The sequence below is a fragment of the Schistocerca serialis genome, chromosome 1 (assembly GCF_023864345.2).
Source record: "Schistocerca serialis cubense isolate TAMUIC-IGC-003099 chromosome 1, iqSchSeri2.2, whole genome shotgun sequence".
Classification (NCBI taxonomy): Eukaryota; Metazoa; Arthropoda; class Insecta; order Orthoptera; family Acrididae; genus Schistocerca; species Schistocerca serialis.
In genome coordinates this window covers 663,490,870-663,507,468 of record NC_064638.1, presented here as the reverse complement: position 1 = coordinate 663,507,468, position 16,599 = coordinate 663,490,870, and the positions used below count along the sequence as shown (strand labels likewise).

The window sequence follows — 16,599 nt, the reverse complement described above, 5'->3', positions numbered from 1 at the left end:
TGCCCAACACTACAATGGCCAACAACAATGCAAACCAGCCACAGACTGCACACAGCACAGCCAGTGATTTTCATACAGAGCGCTACGTGGCGATACCAATATAAAAACTTAAACAGCCTACTTACAGTTTCAACCTCGAAACAAGTTTATTAATACCAATTAGCTGAAATAAAAAAAAAAAACTCATCCAATCCAGAAGTCACCCACAGTTACAGTAATTAATTTCTGATGTGTGTGTAGTGGTCATTAATACTTAAAAGATCGTTTCAATAATTCTATCAGTGTCCGTTTATGAGTTGCTAAGCAACGCATCAACAAGCTGACTATGCAATGATTAATATTTGTCGTATCCCGACAGTAAATCGCTTCTCGATTGCTTTAAGCACCAAGACGATTACTATGCCGCTCATATACGTCTTTGATAGTTATTATCAAGCTAATGACCTTAAATTGCGGATAATGTTACTGAATCACACACGCGACGATAACGCCCGATATCCAGCTGCGTATCTTAAACTCTGCGCCGATATTTGGGAATTCGCGCGCAGTTTGTTTGCACCAAAGTCGGCCCGTGGTTCCCTAGAATAATTTTTAAATCAACTGCGGGTCGTAAACTAACAATTCTATGCCCATTCATGAAATTTACAGCAGATCCGCCCTTAACGACTACTTGATTGCGCACTCGAGCAACACGGAAATTTTTGTTCTTACAAAGAAAAAACATATCACGCATAATGCAACAAGGTGATTTGTTATTTCAAAACATATTTATATCTTGAAAGGGTACAGTACCGCCCGACATTGAAAATAGGTACAACATACTTCATTATTTTTGTCAGAACAACATATTTTTTTTTGTAAAGCTAACTCAATTTCAATTAATACAGCGAAGCCGGATACCAGTGTGGGAAAGAATGACAATTTATTTATTTAATTGATCACATGTGCACTCCCACAAAGTAAATCCCTACATCCAGTTTGGTGAGATCTGTGAAATGAATGAATGTATGGTCGTCTGCTAACCGCAGATAGTGAATGTGGATATATGATCATCTTTGAGTCGATCCTTTGGCCACCTTTGGTGGGACCAAAGAGATGAAATTTCCCAGAGCTTTGAGCGCCTGAAATGTGGCTGACCAATACGATAGCAAGGTGCTTCCCCCACCTCGACAGAGATGGGAGAGAACCGAGAGAACGGCCAAGTTTCGGCACTCTGCCGCTGGATCTTGTGCTGTTAAGACCTGTTTTAGTTGTGCTTCGTAATGATGAAAGAGTGGAGACATGGTAGGCATGTGGAATATTTAAGAGTAGTTTGAAATATTAATTTCTCTATTTCAGGAACTTTTGTGGGGAGAATTAAATGTCAGGCAGGTAATATTAAAGGGATTGTAGTAATCTTCGGAAGTGACCAACGGTCACAATGAAACCATGTGTAGCAATAAGTTGAAATACTTCCGTGTGCTTAAGTTAAGCTGAATTACTAGCGTGTGTACAATAAGTTGAAATATTTAAGAAATAGCGTGTGTACCATAAGTTGAAATATTTAAGAAATGGCGTGTGCAGGACTTGAAATTAGAGACGAGTACTTCCACGTGGTGAGTACTGTGTGAGTCTCAATCTGTGTATGAGACAAAGGATAAAGAGAAGTACTCGTCCATGGTATCAGTTGAGGACTCGCGTGTGTGATGTTCTTAATATTACTTTGTGTGATATGATTCCGTGTGACGCTTGATTCAAACTCTGAGAGAGAAGCAAGGTGAGTCGGCCGTCTATCCAGCAACACCACTTGGCTTGCATTGCACAGGAAGACGTGCAAATATCTCCAGAGTTCATAGTAGGAAAGTAGAATTACAAAGTGGGGCAGTGTCGTGTGAAACTGGGATAAATATTAATTGAAGTGGGAAAGCTGAAAGTGATAATCTTGTGACCATTCTCTTTGTAGTATTTCATGTTGTAGTGTGGTGTATGTCATGTAATTTGGGTATGTGTGGTTTGCATGGGAGAGTAGCGAGGTAGTTTCAAAAGATTAGTGGGTTATGCTTGTTCCTTCGGTACCGCTCGGTCTGGAGGAAAGTTTAATGATGATGATTGTGAGAGTCGAAGCGTGAGGTATAATAAAAGATCCACCATCCTATCCAGAAAGTGCACTGTAGCGTTAAAAGTAATTACGAGACCATAATATAGAGATTCACCATTGTAAAGCCATGCCCACTGGGCGGAATTTCTCATGTGTTATTGTTGTAGGTTGTAGAATTTGTGTGTTTAGGTTAGAGAATTTATCGGAATAAATAAGATAGTGAAAAGAAAAAAGATTGATGGACTCTTCCTTCGAATTGTATGTTGTCTGAATGTCCCGAATTTATAATGTGTGCGCCATTCATATTCAGTGCGGTGGCCACGTGTTGACAAAAGCCGTTAAATAAAAGGGGAAGGAAAATGTGGTATTGCCAGTGCGTAGTGTCAGTCTGTAAATTACTGACAGTCAGATGCGTGTTTCCATTGCGTATTAATCATATAGGAGGATAACTTGTAACTTAAGTGTGAGTACTAGAGTTCATGTTACTCGATAAGTAAGAATGAATCCACTCGCTTGGCAGACCACTCATCTTGCAGGCCTGACTGCTTGATGCCACAGTATGAGCAAGGCATGTGGGTGCCTCTCAATCTATCTCATCAAAAGTCATAACCCATTAAGTGTTGTACATAATTAAATTCTTTACTCTAAATGATCAATAAAATTTATAAATGAATTTCATGTATAAAAAAATATGAAGTTGATATGACGTCATGGGTCACTACTTGTTTCGACTCCCCTACACTCACGTGACGCAAAGTAGATCCGACTATATTGGACATACTCATGTAATGTTACACACCCTCATTCGAGGTGACTGACCTACCACAGTCGAATACTTCGCTGCTCAACTGGACGTCTCTGTTGGTAGCCCTGAGACACTTATCCACCTATTGGGGGTACTCAAAGGTGTGTGTCTGCCGGGTTTCTCGCCGCCTAACAGAAGATCACAAAGGGCAACGAAGGTCATCTGAGCGGAATTGCTTGCCCATTGCGAGTTTCAGCGAAACAGTTTATAGTCGGTCATCGTCACAGGCGATAAAACATGGGGTCATCACTTGGAACCTGAAACAAAATGGCAATCCATCGAGTGGCGCCACCTCTCCTTCGATGAAAAAGTTCAAAACTACACCTTCAACCGGTAAAGTCATGGCGACGGCCTTTTGAACTCTGAAGGGGTTATTCTGTTTGTTGACCTCCCTCATAATGCAACGATCAGCTCTGAAATGTATTGTGTTAGGAAATCGAAGAAAATCTTCAGCGTGTTCGTCGCCACGAACATGTAAACGAACTTCTCCTTCTCCACGACAGTGCAAGGCGTCACACAAGTCTGCGCGCATATGACGAGCTCACAAAACATCATTGGATTGTTCTTCTTCATCCACCTACAGCGCGGATGTCGTGCCTTCCGATTTCCATCTGTTTGGCGCAATGAAGGATGCACTCTACAGAGAGCAGTTCAAAAATGTGTGTGAAATCTTATGGGACTTAACTGCTAAGGTCATCAGTCCCTAAGCTCACACACTACTTAACCTAAATTATCCTAAGGACAAACACACACACCCATGCCCGAGGGGGGACTCGAACCTCCGCCGGGACCAGCACAGAGAGCAGTACTTGAATGATGGGGAAGTTATTTATGCAGCAAGACGTTGGCTCCGGCGTCGACCAGTACAGTGGTACCAGTAAGGTGGCGTAAGGCCGTCGCATTGAGCGGAGATTATGTTGAAAAAGAGAGAAGAGAGTGACGAACAGTATGGTGTATTAGATTCCTGAATAAAACTAACTTGCTTTCAGAAAAGAAATATGTTGCATTACTTATTGAACGACCCTCGAACATACACCGTCCGTCCAAAGCGTTCCGAAACTGATTCCATTTTGGGTTACAGGCGACGTCCAACAACTGCGTAGCGATCCGAACTAACAACTGCGAACAAAGATCAATTGTTAGCAGGCAGTTTTAAGTAGTGGAGTTACGGCCACGCAGAATCCGGAATGAATTTTCACTCTGCAGCGGACTGTGCGCTGATCTGAAACTTTCTTGCACATTGCAACCGTGTACCCGACCGGGAGTCGAATCTTTGCCCTTTGCCTTTCGCAGGAAAGTGCTCTGAGGACTGAATTATCCAGGCACGACTCACGATCCCCCGCGTAGCTTCATTTTCGCCAGTACCTCCTCTCCTAAACCTCTCCACAGCTTACGGGACTAACAGTCCTGAAGAAAGTCCCGCTCCTTCTCCCATCACCACTACCCTCCAGACCCACGTGAGCATTCTTAATGCTTTCTTTTCATTAACGTGTGCAAAGCTATTTATCCTTTCATTAGTCATCTGATCTATCCATTAAATTTTCAGCATTCTCTTGCAGTTGCCTACTAAATTAAAAAAAAAAAAGTTCTATTCTCGGCCGGCCGAAGTGGCCGAGTGGTTCTAGGCGCTTCAGTCCGGATCCGCGCTGCTGCTACGGTCACAGGTTCGAATCCTACCTCGGGCATGGATGTGTCTGATGTTCTTAGGTTAGTTAGGTTTAAGTAGTTCTAAGTTCTAGGGAGACTAATGACCTCAGATGTCAAGTCCCATAGTGCTCAGAGCCATCTGAACCATTTTTGAACCTCCACGCGGTTTGTATCTGACGGAATATGTTTATAATAAAAATAGGTGACATCGTTATAAACTATCAGTTTCACTAGTTATATGAGATAAAAGCCTTAGCCAGTTTCACTGTAATTTCATAAATCATCACTTCAAAAAAGCAAGGGGGCTCGAAACCTACATGCTGGGAACGATTCCTTCACAAACGCTACCTGCATTTGACTGATGCGCTTATATTGTCACTACAATACAGTCACGATGAAAATTGGAGTAACAAACTGAACAATTATTCTGTGGTTCTGAGGCAACATTTTAGCTTGGCGATAAAAATAAGCATCACAAGTGCAGATTTGCGTTTATTACTTTTACCGTACAAGTCAGTTGACACTCTTGATCTGTAAATATGCTATCGAACATTACGATATTGGTTTATCCACCCCAGGAATCCAGTGTCAAATAAAACTTGTTAGCAGCATCATACGGTTTCAAAATGTTCTCGACATATGTTTAGTAAATTTAATTTATGGGTTTACTCGATTTGGAGCAAGTGACGTCAATACTTTTTTACGAGGAGCCAATTAAACGATTGACTCCTTCTATACTCTGAGGACCAAATTAATCATTAATTTCTTATAATCAGGGAAAACTTTAAGCAACAATTTTCCACTCGCTTGATGGAAAATTGCGCCGTGTACGAATGCTTTATTTTACGCATAATAACAACTGCGACAAGGGTTCCTCTCTTATGCGGTAACATGGTCGAATGATCGTCTTCGCAGCACTCTTAAGGCAGATTTTTTTTTTTTTTTTTTGTAATACAATAAGATTTAAAATTTTAATTCTTTATGAATCCAAGTCGGTTGAGAAATTTATTTGTCTATCTTGTTACTATTCCTTATTGATTTACTTACCCCATTAATGATCCTGTTCTTGACAATCTCGAAAAGGAAAAAATATAAATATTTAAAAAATAAAGCATTTGGGAATCGAACACAGGTTCTCTGTTCCGTAGACAGATGCCTTAGTCCCCAAACCATTTCTTTTTTTTTTACCTTTTTTTCCTTTATTAAAACAACCATATATGTACATAAGCACAAAAACAAAATATTGAAGTGCTGGAACTGATTCAACACGAATTGTATCCTACAATAGACTGAAGAATACATTTCAATATAGTGCCATTTGTAAGCTTACAAAATAGAACATAAATAGTAAACTGACAATAGCCTCTTCAGTCCAGACAGAGACATAGAACCGAAGCGCAAACATATATATAATTGATTGTCTTAACTGGAATGACAGTTCTGTCATTTGATTCATAACCGTCCAAACTCAAAGTCATTTGGAGCACACAAACGGATAACAAGAGATGCACAGGAACATAAATTAATGAAAACGTCATAATGAAGTTAATAACACCATTGAGAAGTCGGGAGTAGTCCTAGGAAGTGGTATAACCCCTTATTCGTTTGTATTTTGTTCGCTACAGTCTTGCATGTGATTTGTGTCCTTACCGGCATCGAGAATTACCCTACGCCTTGTTTTTCAAAAATTATGTCTAACATGTTAGCAAACATCTTCCTGAAATTTGGGTAACGTTTCATCTTCCAGCGTGCCGTTCTCATGTAAGCCTCGAAACTAATGAGATTATCTTCACTATTGTGGATGATGATATATGTTACAAACTGTCCTAACATCCACATGACGGTGTTGTTCTTGGTGGCGGGAAAATGTTTCGCGTCCGGTCAGAGCAGGATGTCGGTGCAGTGGCTGGCTGGGCTGCTGCGGGTAATCAGGCCCAGCCTCTGCTGCACCCATTTCCAGTTAATGAGATAACCGCCACAAGTGAAGCGATGGCGTAAGGTGTCGACCAGACCACAGCGGACGCATTTATCACTGTCACTTAAACCGATTCTATGCAACCTTTCATTAGTGGGTATAACATCGTTTACCGCTTTATACCATGTGGAATGGCGCTTTCGTTGCACATCTATTACCATGTGGGTATATAAACGCCAACGAAAAAGGTTTCTTTCCTCGATTTCTAGGAAAATATACGTTTGCGGACCCTGTGTGACAAATACTCAGTTTTCAATTATCTATCGATCACGTCAATTTTGAATCGATTGTGCGTCATGAACTTTAGTCGTGGTTTTCTCAAAAAAAGGTGCCCTAGGGGGGGGGGGGGGGGGGGTTGGTTGTACAAGAGCGACTTGCCAAGTGTGAGCCTAATCGGTTGGCCATGTCCGAGGGCACTTGTTAGCACTGCCTGGATATCGCCAATCACTGTGCTGGGAGCCATTCGTTCGTTACTTTGGCGGTGACGCACGTAGCGATGCGTATCTCCTTATTTCATGGTGTTTATAAATTAGTTACAGAAAAGTAACCTTTAATTGTGAACTTACAGGAATATTTGATAAAGCACTGAAAGCAGCATTTCTTCAAGTTTTAACCCCGCGTAACACTGTTAGTTCCCGACGATCCCGCTTGGTAGCATGCGCGATTGAGTTATTCCAGCAGTCATCTTGGAGTTTCATTACGATGTAGAGCATGCGCAGTGTTGTTCATATTTTCGTGAATCCAAACCGGCTGCTAAACTTCAGAGGCAATATTCACGACTAAATGTTCCAAGCCACCATCTCAAAAACAGACCGCTGTTAAATGGTAGAATCGTTTCAAAGGAACCGGCTGTGTATCACATTGGTCGACGGCCGGCGTCTCTACGCAGCATTTGAACAAGTTCGGCGGGCTTACATTCGTAGTCCGGGTAAATCAACGAGACGTGCCAACTTAGAATTCATCATGCCTAGTGTTACAGTGTGGAAGGTACGGAAAAGCCCGTCATCCATACCCTACTAACTGAAACTGTTGCAAGCTTTCAGAGAAAACGAGAAAGAAAAAGAAGCTGTGAGTTTTGTGTTGGCCACCATGATCACCTGATTTAACCAAGATGGATTTCCGTGTACGGTGTTTGTGAGAGGTTTTGTTCCTGCGCTTCCGGGAAACATCGACGAGCTGCCACAACGGATAACACAAACAGTTCCATGCATAAATCAATACTTGGTGCATAGGAAACTGATTACGGATGGGTCATCTGTCAGGTTACAAAAGGCAGCAACATTGAGCATTTGCAAATAAAACTTGAAGATATAGTGTCTTCAGAGGTCTATCAATCATTTCTGTAAGTTTTTTTACCTTTTTCACAATTAAAGGTTACTTTTGTACAACTAGTTTATAAACACCCCGTATATAATAACTGTAAAATGGTGCACTAAAGCTGCCATAATGGTACAGTTCTGAGAAGATCTCTCAGGCTGTTTTAGCATATATCGGAAGATTGCTATAAATAAATGAAAATAAACAGGTTACCATGCAGACGAGAGGTTAATCCCCTGTAGCTTTCTCTACAACAGGAGCTCAGGGTGTAAGTAGTTTCTGCTGGCGCTGTTGCCCAAGATTGCTGCAACATGCAAGTATAATCCAAGTATCATCTGTCTTGGCTGCCTCAACCGGGTTAGTGACGTCGTATCTCTGCTGTTATAGCCTCGTAGGACTGAAGTATAAACTGTAGGAAAAAAGTAATGGCTCCGAGAGCGAGAAATGCTGCACAGTCATCATACGGGGGACCGCACTCACGACAATTTAATTACGAACACCATCAATGAAGTCTACTGAGGGGAATATTTGAAGCAAAAATGGCTCTAAGCACTATGGGACCCAACATCTGAGGTCATCAGTCCCCTAGACTTGGAACTACTTAAACCTAACTAACCTGAGGACATCACACACATCCATGGCAGAGACAGGATTCGATCCTGCGACCGTAGCAGCAGCGTGGTTCCGAGCTGAAGCGCCTAGAACCGCTCGGCCACAGCAGCCGGCAGGAATACTTCAAAGACGTAGCTATATGCACACATACAGATGGAAGTATTATCGCATACACGAAGTGTGAAAGGGCAGTATAGTGGCGGAGCTGTCATTTGTACTCGTCTGATTCGTGTGAAAAGGCTTTCGACGTGATTATGACCGTACGACGGGAATTAACAGACTTTGAACGCGGAACGGTAATTGGAGCTAGATGCATGGGACGTTCAGCTTCGGAAATCATTTGTGAATTCAATTTTCCGCGATCCACAGTGTCAAGAGTTTGCTGACAATACCAAATTTTAGGTATTACCCCTCACCACGTACAACACAGTGGCTGGCAGCCTTCACGTAAAGAGCGAGAGCAGCAGCGTTTGCGTAGAGTTGTCAGTGCTAACAGACAAGCAAAACTACGTAATATAACGGCAGAAATCAATGCGGGACGTACGACGAACGTATCCATTAGGACAGTCCGGCGAAATCTGGTGCTAATTGGCTACGACAGCAGACGACCGACGCGTGTGCCTTTGAACGATGTCGACTTCATCACCTCTCCTGGGCTCGTGACCTTATCGGTTGGACACTATAATACTGAGAAACCGTGGGCTGGTCAGAAGAGTCCCGGTTTCATTTGGTAAGAGCTGACGATAGGGTCCAAGTGTGGTGCAGCCTCACGAAGTCATGGACCAAAGTCGTCAACAAGACACTGTGCAAGCTGTTGGTGGCTGCATAATGGTAGGGCTACATTTACGTGGAATGGACTGAGTCCTCTGGTCCAACTGATACGATCATAACTGGAAACGGTTACGCTCGGGCATTTGGAGATCATTTGCAGCCATCCATAAACTTGGTGTTCCTGTGACAGTGAGTCATGTCACCGGGGCACAATTGTTCTCGACTGTGTTGACGAACATTCTGGACAATTCGAGGGAACGATTAGGCCACCCAGATCGCCCGAAACCATCGGACGTAATCGAGAGGCCAGCTCGTGAACAAAATCCTGCACCGGCGACACTTTCGCAATTATGAACGGCTATAGACGCAGCGTAGCTCAATATTTCTGCAGGGAACCTCCAACGACCTATTGAGTCTGTGCCACGTTTAGTTGCCGCACTGCGCCGGGCAAAGGGAGCTTCAACACGATATTAGGAGGTATTGTTCAGATGACTCTGAGCACTATGGGACTTAACTTCTGAGGTCATCAGTCCCCTAGAACTTAGAACTACTTAAACATAACTAACCTAAGGACATCACACACATCCATGCCCGAGGCAGGATTCGAACCTGCGACCGTAGCGGTCGCGCGGTTCCAGACTGTAGCACCTAGAACCGCTCGGCCACTCCGGCCGGCTATTAGGAGGTATTCCACGACTTTTGTCACCTCAGTGTATTATTAAACACATCAAGGTTTTGAGTACGCCAGCGGCGCGCGCACATCAGCGGCCAGAATCGTTGGGTTCATATTATTCCGATGCAGTTTCCTGGTGGGCGCCGGCCGCGGTGGTCTAGCGGTTCTAGGCGCTCAGTCCGGAACCGCGCGACTGCTACGGTCGCAGGTTCGAATCCTGCCTCGGGCATGGATGTGTGTGATGTTCTTAGGTTAGTTAGGTTTAAGTAGTTCTAAGTTCTGGGGGACTGATGACCACAGATGTTAAGTCCCGTAGTGCTCAGAACCATTTGAACCATTTGAACCTGATGGGCGATTGTTGTGTACATAGTTCCGCGTAGTCAGCGCGTACACAACTTTTCCAATAGAGCGCGCCCCGCTAAGCACAACAGCGCAGACGCAGCGCTCGTCCGTCTCCACACTACGAAAGTGCGCTGTCTTAGAGACGGACCAAATTCTGCTTCCGCCGATCCGCGTATTAATATGTAACGCACCAATGAGATTGCTGCTAACGTAGAACCTTTTCTCCTCGCGGATCACACTCGCGCAGTGATACCTGAACGCTCGAGGTTATAACGAGTGTACAGACCTCCGATTAGTCAGTCTGCATTTGTCAGTAGTCAAGTTTCAGTCTGCGCCTAATAAGATTATCATATTCCTGTACATAGCCATGAAGAGAAATGTGTAGACACTTTGTCAAGTATCAGAGATATGTGAGAATAAGATTAACGTACCAAGGCCAAAGGAACTTCAGATTGTCAGTTGTAAATAGCATCCAGAACCAAGTTAAGTTATTTTTATGCTTATTGTTTTAATAAATGTGTGTGAAAATTAATCGAGTTCTGTTTAAAGTTGGTCACCGTCAATCTGCTACTCTAAGCGTGCAAGTGGCATTTCTATCGTCTGACCTAACGGCAGAAGATAAACACGCCACGATAAGACCACGAGACATATTACTGACACTCGCCTACTTCGTTAGAGCGACAAGTCAAATAATCTGATGGTGTGTGTACCGAAGGTCTTACAGTACGCACACCACAGCGATGAAAACCACGACGGGTGAAAGAAAAGAAGGCAAGCCGTTTGTCGGAGTGAGACGGTGGGGCGGTCGTCGGCTGCGATTAGCGCCAGATGGACTGGGAGTGGGGGGTGGGGGTGAGGGGGCGGCTGCCGTGAGAACGCGGCCTGGCCTGCTTCCTGCGGCCCCGAATTAGCATAGCGGTCGGCGGGCCAGATGGCGGTACCTGCGCGACGGCGACAGTCTGTAGCGGGGCGGAGCGGAGCGGTCGATGCAGCAGCGCCTGGCCGCATTGTGCGCGCGCCGCGCCGGCAGGGGGCGCGTCATCAAAGTTTCATGGCCCGCCGTGTTGTGATAGCTGACGCCCCAAACCGCCGCCCCTCCGTCCGGGCCGTATAACGAACGGGGCGGCGCGGGGGCGAGGCCCTGCCCGATTCAAAGGCACCCCGCAGCGCCACTTGTCGGCCCGATGAAATAAATTCAATTCGGATGTGTATTTAATGAAGTGCAGCCGGCACGGCCGGGGCCGCCTACCCGCTTATTGTTAACCGGAGCTCAATTAGCGGGGGAAGGTGAATCGAGCGGAAGATGGCGGCGCGGCCTCCGGGCCCAGGGGGCTCGCCCACGCAGCTGCGAGCGAGAGGTGCCAAATCGATCACTGCCCGTATCGACGAGTGCGCCTGCTCGACCGTCTCCTGCCTCCCTCCGTAACGATACCACCTTGCTGTCCCAAAAATTAAAATGTGCTTGTAGTTGCCACATTTAACGGCCGTTTGCTACGTCTTTGATACCAATATTTCGTTGGTCGCGTACTTGCTTCTCAACATCTTGTGGTGTATATGCCTCCCTCATCCACGACAGTAGTTTTTTCATTCAGTTTCATGGAAGATTACGTTGTTCCATGAAGATATGTTTGTGGTAGGATACTACCTTTGAGTAGTTGTATCGATGCTGCTGTATTTTTCTCTTATCTAATCGACATCAGATATCTACATCTACATTTACATCTACATTTATATTCTGCAAGTCACTCAACGGTGTGTGGCGGAGGGCACTTTACGTGCCACTGTCAGTACCTCCCTTTCCAGTTCTAGTCGAGTATGGTTCGCAGAAAGTAGGACTGCTGGAAAGCCTCCGTGCGCGCTCGAATCTCTCTAATTTTACATTCGTGATCTCCTCGGGAGGTATAAGTAGGGGGAAGCAATATATTCGATACCTCATCCAGAAACGCACCCTCTCGAAACCTGGACAACAAGCTACAGCGCGATGCAGAGCGCCTCTCTTTCAGATTCTGCCACTTAAGTTTGCTACACATCTCCGTAACTCTATCACACTTACCAAATAACCCTGTGACGAAACGCGCCGCTCTTCTTTGGATCTTCTCTATTTCCTCCGTCAACCCGACCTGGTACGGATCCCACACTGATGAGCAATACTCAAGTATAGATCGAACGAGTGTTTTGTAAGCCACCTCCTTTGTTGATGGACTAGATTTTCTAAGTACTCGCCCAATGAATCTCAACCTGGTACCCGCCTTACCAACAATTAATTTTATATGATTATTCCACTTGAAATCGTTCCGCACGCATACTCCCAGATATTTTACAGAAGTAACTGCTACCAGTGTTTGTGCCGCTATCTTCGTTTTCTTGAATGCATACAAGAAAACATCATTCTACAGGGTGCGGAAAAAAATTTGACCAAATAATAGGGCATAAAAACAGTGTCAAACGAAGTAATTGACTAGAGATTGCAGTTGAATATTTACAGCCAGCGTGAAAGCGGTGGTTAGTTTGAACATTTGCTACGACACAATTTCTTTTGTGCACAAGAACACGATCATTTTTCGTCTGCTTTGCCCTTTTTAAGACATACCGGAAACGAAAATGTGCTTGTGATTGATTTCATTTCTGAAGAAGTGCTATATGGTACATCAGCTAAGAACGATACACATGTATGTGGTTTTCGTTTTCCTCATAGTGACTATTGACCGGTCCAAACACTTTTTTACATAAACATTTTCTGCTAATCACATTTCGTTTCGGGTGAAGACATCCAAATGTCAATTTCAATAAGTTCCTGTTGCGCAGAAAATCTGCAACAAAGCCCTAGTTCCTATACTCAGGTTCCTTTGTTTGATGCTGTCTTTCTGACCGACACTTTCGGTCAAATTGTTTTTCCGCACCCTATATATATTTCGAGGCGCTACTGCTACGTATTCTGAATTGTATCTTAACCTCTGAATTAATAAACGAATTTTTAATATGAATACCGCATTCCGTATTAACCAAATTATGCACATTTTCAAGGTTGAAGAAAAAATTTATAGATGAACAGCATTTACTTGTCGATGTTATCCTTATTCCGCATCAAAGCAAACACAATGTAGCGACGCAATTTCTAAGTAATAATAAACGTTACAATCTGAAAGATAGGGAACAAAGGAAAGAAAGCAGATAAATTTAAACAGATACATTATAATCTACATGATTACTCTTCGATTCACAGTTCAGCGTTTGATGCAGTGTGCGCAGAACCACTTTCAAACTACATCAAGATCCAATTATTCGTATGTGGATTTTCGGATTGGGACAATCCGTGCAAAGGTTGTCAAATTTTGGAAAAAAGAGAACGAAGCCTGAAGTATTCTCTTATAATCAGAACCAATATTTTCATATTTCGCCGTCGGAAGACGACAGGACCTCATTACGCACGTTGATAATCGGGAGTTTGCTGTATCAAATAAATGATCTTGGTTTCTGTTACCACGCGCACAAAACCACTCGAATTTGTTGACCTGTTTTTAAAGAATGCAGAACATAACTTGTTTAACAGTATCGAAGTTTTGTCTCTCCAGAATACGAGAGCTGTCGTCAGGAAAAAAGTGAATCCAAAAAGAAAAGCCTCGACCATTATTTCCCAAAAGTGAACTAAAATCAAGTAATATGAACCATAGTTTGTTTGAAGTGTAGTTTTGCAAATAAGTAGTCAGTTTCCGGTGAGTAAAACGCAAGTAATGCAGTAGGATTTCAAATATGACATATACCATTTTTTAATTATAGTAACTAGTTTCCGGTAAAACAAGTGGATCGATTTTGATTATCTGTGTTTTTCCGGTTATCCGTGCACTGTACAGTCCTCATTAACCTGAGTAATCAGGAGTTTTCTGTATTTCTCTACCGTTCCAAATTCGAACAGCACGTGAAAGAAACGAACACTAAAGTGTTGCTGTGAAAGATCTACTTTCTCTCTCCTCAATTGTCATTTCACCCTGCGTAAGTGCTGTCAACAAAATATTTTGGTATTCGGAGGAGAAAGTAAATGTTTGAAATTTCGTAGAAATTTCTCACCGCAACAAAAACCCATTTGTTTCAATTTTCTCACTAGCTTATCACACCCGTAACACTCTCTATGCTATTTCGTAATAATAAGAAACGATCTGACCTTATTTGAACTTTTTCGATGTTTTCCTCCAAACCTATCTGGTAGAGATCCCATACCGCGCTGCAGTACTCCACAAGAGAACTGACAAGAATGGTAAAGGCAGTGTCTTTAGTAGATCTGTTACACCTTGTAATTATTGTTCCAATAAAACACAGTCTCTGTTTCATCTTGCCCACAACATATTCTAAATGATAATTCACGGCCGGCCGGAGTGGCCGTGCCGTTCTAGGCGCTGCAGTCTGGAGCCCAGCGGCCGCTACGGTCGCAGGTTCGAATCCTGCCTCGGGCATGGATGTGTGTGACGTCCTTTGGTTAGTTAGGTTTAATTAGTTCTAAGTTCTAGGCGATTGATGACCTCAGAAGTTAAGTCGCATAGTGCTCAGAGCCATTTGATAATTCACGTTCACGTTGTTAAGCAATAAACACAGGGGTCTGTCATAATTTTTAGCTCTACTTGTTTTAACAGATCAGGAGCATTACTATGATTTCCTGTTAATGTAAAGAAGACTTACATCATGGTAGCTAAGTAGGGAAAAGAAAACGTAATGTCAAATCTTACAATTGGAGGAAACAAAATAAAGTGAGAGAAACAATGTCAATTACCTAAGTTCGACCATTACAGAGGACAAGTAGGTGTGCAGTGGAGATAAGAAGAATTACTTTGGCAAAAAGGCCGTCTGTAGAATGAAACAGTTTTTAAGAAACAAACGTTTATAAACAGGAAAAGGAAGAATAGCCTCAGCTATTTTTACTATGTTACTGTATGGCCGCGAAAGCTGAACTCCCTTAAAGGATGATTTAAAACTGTTTTTAAGCAGTAGATATGCGGTTGAGATGGAGGAAGACCAAACATATAAAAAGGATAAGAGAACAGAAAAAACACTTCAAAAGAGTCGGAAGAAGAATAATATCAGTCGTTGGGCACGTTCTAATTCACAACTGTATTCTTATAGCACATTTTAAGAACAGAATTGTTGGGATAGAAGGAAGGAAGGAAGGAAGGAAGGAAGGAAAAGGAAAACCAAGAATGAAGATCATGCTACAACTGGTTAAGGACATGAGGTGCTGATACTAAGAAGAAATCAGCCGAAGAGCAGAGTGAAGAAGTGAACAGTTGCAAGAACTGTGCATGGCCTTTATTAAGTGTTGGTCATGGTCAACATTACCATTTGAGAAAGTTTCACGTTGCTCATAAAGCAGCAGTAGACTTTTTGAGAGTGGCTTATGAATTTCTTTTCTTTCAAAATTCAGTTTTCGACTACGTAACCATCAGCTATCTCAACGCTGAAAAAATTTTCATGATAAAGGATGTGTTAAAACGATACGGTTAAAATTTCAGAAGAAAATATGTTATGTGAACAAGTCTTGCCGCACTTTACTTACGTGGTGTAATATATTTTCTACAATAAAAAAATTGGCTCAAATGGCTCTGAGCACTATGGGACTTAACTTCTGAGGTCATGAGTCCCCTAGAACTTAGAACTACTTAAACCTAACTAATCTAAGGTCATCACACCCATCCATGCCCGAGGCAGGATTCGAACCTGCGACCGTAGCGGTCGCGCGGTTCCAGACTGAAGCGCCTAGAACCGCTCGGCCACTCTGGCCGGCTTTCTACAACAGTTCATAGAACATTAATCGTGAATAACACACCATTTGACACCTTTCGTACACGAAATCTGCAAAATGTCTTCTTGGTTACTTCGCATTAAGCTGTAATACATAAGTACGCCGCCAGTATTTTGTGTTCCTTTTCACTAAAGGTAGTGTTGGCATGCGGCTGAAGTGTTCGAACTTGAACCCATTAGATTTTTATTTGTGGAGGAATATGAAAGCTCTTGTGTATCAAACTCCAGTAAAAGATGCTTAGATTTTTCGTGGCTGTATTGTGGAAAGCTGCGAAGCCATGTGCTGTTCCCTAAATGTACATCAGGATTCTAAGTGACAAATCAATGAAAAAGAGAGAATTCTGAACTCTTGTAAAACAGAGTTCCACGTAGTATGTTTCTAAGTTCTGTTACTTGTGTTTTCAAGATTATTTTACTATTACGGTTGTAGAAACGAGCTGTATCTTCGAAATGAAGCGGTTCCGGATCGTGTTTCTTACAACAGTTTCACTTCTTCTTTGTGCGACTGTGTCCTAAAGAAGCGACCGTACCTTACTGTTGCGCTCTGTATTTCACTGTGTGCCCCAGAGCTACCGTACCTGACCTGATTCTCG

General features: G+C 43.1%; 1 protein-coding gene across 1 annotated transcript in view; it reads left to right on the top strand.

Annotated features, from left to right (window-relative positions):
* Positions 1-16,599, top strand: part of LOC126421705 (thyroid transcription factor 1-like) — a 333,852-nt gene that overhangs the window by 242,004 nt on the left and 75,249 nt on the right. The window lies entirely within an intron of this gene.